The sequence below is a fragment of the Triticum urartu genome, chromosome 6A (assembly GCF_056163025.1).
Source record: "Triticum urartu cultivar PI428250 chromosome 6A, HENAU_Tu73, whole genome shotgun sequence".
NCBI lineage: Eukaryota > Viridiplantae > Streptophyta > Magnoliopsida > Poales > Poaceae > Triticum > Triticum urartu.
In genome coordinates, this window is record NC_141878.1 from 214,061,288 (window position 1) to 214,067,480 (window position 6,193).

Below are 6,193 nucleotides of genomic sequence, written 5' to 3' on the forward strand. Positions count from 1 at the left end.
AAGAACAACAACTCCGAAGCCAGCTGAAGGCTGGTGAGAGCGTGCTGACAAAGGTGAGGCGGGAGAAGAACGATCTCCAAGATGCCAACACCAAGCTGGGCGTTGAACTGAAGGATGTTTGTGCCCACCTGTTGGACTCCGTGAAGGAGAATCAGCGGCTTCGACGCGCCATATGTAGTAAGTGCTTAAACGAACTTTGAAAAAAGAGTTCGGCGAGGAAGTCGACTAACAAAGTAATGTCAGTAGGTATTCTAACAGGTCGTCCTGCAGAGGAAATTCCCGGTTCTATGGGTGACCTTCTTCCCCAGCTCTCACAACTGCACGAGCGAGTTCGGCAGGTGATGCAAAGCGTCACCCAGGCCTTGTGGCCATCCGTCTCCATGCCCGAAGGCCTTGGAGAGCTTGTAGAGAAGCTGAAGGGAGCGCGGCGGCGCTTCTGATTGTGGAAGATGTCGGCCTGCCGTCAAGGCACCAGGGAGGCCTGGGCCATGGTGAAGACGCGGTACACGAAGGCTGACCTAAACCACATGGCCGAGGTCGGACCCGTGGGGCCCGATGGGAAGGAGATCCCTGTGAGCTTAGTATACGGCCAAGTAGAATTGGCCGCAAAGTATTCCCAATAGGACTGTAAACTAGACAGCCTGTTAGATGGTATTAAAGAGGAATACAATCAGTCAGATTGACTATGTGATTATAATTGACATGTGTAATGCCTTCTAGCCGGATTGTAGATCGTTTGTCATGGCCGACCTTTTCGCTTCAACCTCGGGACCTGACGGTCCGGAGTGTGTCCGAATACCCTCGCGGTTATATAAGAACCGGGGTATGCATGGAGACCAGGCGTAGGGGTCATTAGTGCTTGAACAGACAAGTGCCCAACTAGTTATGTTATATTACATGGTTAGTAAGAAACATCTTCCAGGGAGAATAGTTCCGTTAGGGGTTCCTTTCCCTGGGAGGCATGCCCTAAAGTGCATCTCCATTCTGCGAAAAGAGACGCAGGAAAAACATCTGGGGGCGTATAGATAAATAAGTGAAAAAAAGATCATCTTTAGTTCACCGACCGAATATTCCCTTAAGAACACTAGCTTTCGTCTTCACCCAGTTTGAGGTACACATCCGGCTTACCCGGCAGTAACATAGAGTCCAGCTTGGCCAAAACATAAGTCATATCGATGCATATAATGGTGAATAAAAGGTACATGCGGAAGTGTGACACATGTGTTGGGCATGAAGCCCGTATAAATAAGCTTCTGTTTAAAGAAGCCCCCAGGTTTAATGAGCGCGGATAGCGCGTCACTTTATGAGCCTTTGAAGGCTATAAGAGAAAGAGAGGAGAAGGAGAGAAATGTAAGACAAAAAGTATATAAAAAATGGATAGAGGAAGGAGACGAACACAGAGTCCGGCGCTAGGCATAGAATCTTCGGAGACGGGCTGCGTTCCATGGGTTCGGCTCGAGTTGGTTATCCGATGCATCTCGCAGGCGGTACGCTCCACCAGTAAGGACTTGGTCAATTATGAAGGGACCTTCCCACTTGGGCTTGAGTTTGTCCTTTTTCTTGTCCGGCAGGCGTAGAACTAGTTCGCCAACGTTGTAATCTTTGGCCTGTACTTCTCTGCTTTGGTATCTTCGAGCCTGCTGTTGATAGAATGTGGAACGGGCTTTTGCCACGTCTCGCTCTTCCTCCAAGGCGTCCAAACTGTCCTGCCGATCGAGCTCGGCTTCTGTTTCTTCGTACATGCGCACTTGAGGTGAGTCATGAATTATGTCGCAGGGGAAAACTGCCTCTGCACCGTACACCATGAAGAATGGTCTGTATCCGGTGGTGCGATTCGGCGTGGTCCGTATCCCCCAGAGTACGGAGTCGAGCTCCTCTACCCAGTGCGTATTAGATTCGTTAAGGGACCGCACTAATCTGGGTTTGATACCGCTCATGATAAGACCATTTGCATGTTCGACCTGGCTGTTAGTTTGTGGGTGATAGATGGAAGCATAATCGAGCTTGATGCCCATGTTTTTGCACCAGAGTTTTACCTCATCGGCCGTAAAGTTCGTGTCGTTATCAGTGATGATGCTGTGGGGGACGCCGTAACGGTGTACAACCCCGGATATAAAGTCTATCACCGGTCCGGATTCAGCCGTCTTAACAGGCTTGGCTTCTATCCATTTGGTGAACTTATCCACCATGACCAGTAAGTATTTTTTTCTTGTGGGTTCTGCCTTTAAGGGGTCCAACCATGTCAAGCCCCCAGACCGTGAAGGGCTAAGTGATGGGGATAGTTTGGAGGGCGGTGGGTGGCATATGGCTTAGGATTGCAAAAAGCTGGCAACCGACGCATCGTTGGACTAAGTCCTGGGCGTCTGCCCGGGCCGTCGGCCAATAAAAGCCCGTACGGAAGGCCTTGCTTACAAGGGACCGAGCTGCAGCGTGATGACCCCCGAGTCCGGCATGAATTTCAGCCAAGAGGTTCCGCCCTTCCTCTTCAGAGATGCACCTTTGAAGGACTTCGGTAGTGCTTTTCTCATAAAGCTCTCCCTCATGGACTTTATAGGCTTTAGATCGCCGCACTATGCAGCGTGCCTCATTTTGGTCCTCGGGGAGTTCCTGCCTAGTAAGGTAAGCGAGGAATGGTTCTGTCCACGGGGCGATGACGGCCATTATTACGTGGGCTGAAGGTGTTATTTCATTGGCAGAGCCTCCAATTATGTCAGAGTGTTCAGTGTCGGGCAGTGCGGTTGGGTCTGGGCTGTTATTGCCGGGTTCCCCTTCCCATACTACGGATGGCTTGAACAGCCTTTCTAGGAAGATGTTGGGGGGGACTACGTCGCGTTTTGCGCCAATGCGTGCCAGGACATCTGCCGCCTGGTTATTTTCCCGGGTTATATGATGAAATTCGAGCCCTTCGAACTGAGCTGACATTTTTAGGACGGCGTTGCGATAAGCTACCATTTTTGGATCCTTGGCATCAAAGTCTCCATTTATTTGGGATATTGCAAGGTTCGAGTCCCCGCGCACCTCTGGGCGTTGAATGCCCATGGATACTGCCATCCGGAGACCATGTAAAAGGGCCTCATATTAGGCTGCGTTGTTGGAGTCTGTGTACATTATCTGGAGTATGTATTGAACTGTGTCTCCTGTGGGGGACGTCAAAACGACGCCAGCCCCTAGACCGGCCAACATTTTGGAGCCGTCGAAGTGCATGACCCAGTTTGAATATGTGTCGTACTCTTTAGGGAGTTCGGCCTCCGTCCATTCTGCGACGAAGTCGGCCAAAACTTGAGACTTGATAGCTCGCCATGGCTTGTAAGTTATGTTGAATGGGAGGAGCTCAATGGCCCATTTTGCAATCTGGCCCGTCGCGTCATGGTTGTTTATAATATCGTTAAGTGGCACTTCCGAGGCTACTGTTATTGAATACTCTTGAAAGTAGTGTCGCAACTTCTGGGATGCCATAAATACCGCATACGGAATCTTTTGATAATGCGGGTACCGTGACTTGCATGGAGTAAGGACAGTGGACACATAGTAGACCGGCTTTTGAAGGGGGAATTTGTGTCCGTCCGTTTCTCATTCGACGACGAGCATTGCGCTTACGACCTGATGGGTTGCTGCAATGTATAATAGCATTGGTTCGCCAATGTTTGGCGCGGCCAGGACTGAGTTTGTTGCCAAGATGGCTTTTATTTCATCGATTCCGGCCGTGGCTGCATCCGTCCACTCGAAGTGTTCGGTGCGCCGAAGGAGGCGGTAAAGGGGTAGGGCCTTTTCTCCTAAGCAGGAGATAAAGCGGCTTAGGGCCGCCACGCATCCTGTTAATTTTTGTATTTGTTTGAGGTCCTTCGGGATATCCAATTGTGACAGAGCTCGGATCTTGGCTGGATTTGCTTCAGTTCCTCTACCGGATACAATGAAGCCCAAGTGCTTTCCGGCTGGAATGCCGAAAACGCATTTTTCCGGGTAGAGCTTGATGTCGTATGTTCGGAGGTTATCGAATGTTAGCCTCAAGTTGTCTACTAGAGATTCGACATGTCTTGTTTTAACGACCACATCATCTACGTATGCCTCCACTTTTTTGTGGATCTGGTTTGCCAGACATGTCTGAATCATGCGCTGATATGTTGCGCCAACGTTTTTGAGCCCGAAGGGCATTGTGTTGAAGCAGAATGGGCCGTATGGTGTGATGAATGCCGTTGCGGCTTGGTCTCACTTTGCCATCTTTATTTGATGGTAGCCGGAGTATGCGTCGACGAAACACAACAAATCATGTCCTGCGGTAGCGTCGATAATTTGATCGATGCGGGGGAGAGGGAAGGGATCCTTTGGGCAAGCCTTGTTAAGGTCTTTGAAATCAACACACACGCGCCAGGATTTGTCCTTCTTTGGTACCATCACCAGGTTTGCTAGCCAGTCCGGGTGTTTTATATCTTTGATGAATCCGGTGTGACGCCCCGAGACCGTTGTGCCAGGTGTCTTCCGGTGTTTCGTTGTTGTTGCCTTGTCATTTTCTTGCGTGTTGCATCTTGCCATGTCATCATGTGCATTGCATCATCATGTTTTCAAAACTTGCATCCGTCCGGGTTCCCCCAGTTTCGTCCGTTGTCCGTTCTGAGCCCAGACACACTTGCACGCGCCCGCGGCACGTCCGAAATATTATTTTATAAGTGGCCGGAAAATGTTCTCGGAATGGGTTGAAAGTTGGCATGTGGTGTTGTTATGTTGTAGGTAGGCCGCCTGCCAAGTTTCATCGCATTCGGAGATCGTTTGACGCCCACACGATTTACTATAGCGACAATATAGTCGGTCAAATGTCGGACGTTTTCGGTCTCCGGAAACAGTCGTCGGGTCTCTCTCTCTTTTCTCTTCTCTCAGTCTGAGGCCTTCTGCACAGCCCACTACCCACTCACCGTCAGGCCCTACCTAAACTCTCTTGTCAGCCCGCGCCCTCCTCGTGCGCGTCCGAAATTGTCCCGGACCCGACCCGGGCAGTCGTCACCGTCGGATCCGGATCATCCCCAAACGTCTACAAAACGTCACCATTTTCTTATTTGGACTTCCTAGCTATTTTATTCGCGATCGTTCGATTGCGATCGGAGGGGCGATATACCCCTAAGTCAAGCCACCTACTATATATATAGTCTATCCCTAGTCCATTTTGGACAACCCTAATTTTTAGGGATCCTCCCAGCCGCCGCCGCCGCACTCATTTCCCACCTCGGGATCCTCTCATTCCCCCTGCACCAACCATCAGCCACACCCAGATCCAATCCATCCATCCCATCGATCCATCTTGAGTGAACGACCACCGACGCACAAATACCGCAGGAGCCTGAGCTCCACCTCCTCGCCCACCATCCCCGTCTCCTGGATCCCAGCGCGCCCGAGCTCTCTCCTGCTCCTTGTGCCAACCTCCACCGGAGCGCAGCCACCCTTCCGCCGCCATCGAGCGCCGGCCGTGCCCGACCTCGACCTCCAGGCCAGCCCCGCGCCCTGCCTCTCTCCTTTCCTTCCTTAGTTTCTTCCTCTCTAATCTCTCTCCCTCTCTGCCATGGATGACCTCAGGAGATCCCTCCGATGCCTTGGCTCCTGGACCTCAAGCCTTCGCCAGAATCTGACTAGGAATGGATGGACTAGTCCATCCCCGACCTCCGGCCGTCCCCTGCCTCACAGGAGGGGCTCCACGCCATGACTTCCTGAACCTGAAGCTCCATAGTCGCTGGGACCAAGTCTTTCTGCCCCATGGAGCGACCCCGCAGGACCTCCTCCTCGCCGCCCGTCGTCTTCGTTCACGCCGGCACCGAGCCCCGCTCCCCTCCGTCCTCCACCTTCCCTCCATCGCGCTGCCCATGGCCGAGTCCTTTGCCGCTGCGTGCTCTTCTTTCCTGCATCGAGCAGCGGGAGCGAGCGCCGCCGCGCGTTGACCCACGCCTGGGCTGCGACCAGCGCGTCCAGGGCCCAGCGGGCCTCCTCAGCCAGACAGCCTACCCGGTCTCCTCCCCACTAGTTGAGTTGAAGCCCATGGTGAGACAGCCCAGCGCCCAACAGATTCAGCCCATGTCGTTTTTTTCCTGAGCAAATTTGTCTAATATCCAGTGTAAAACAGTTTTGCAGTTAAGTCCCTGTTCTTCATGCATTTAATAACTTCACCACTATGCATCGGTTTTAAATGATTTATATATGAAACTTGCTCAGA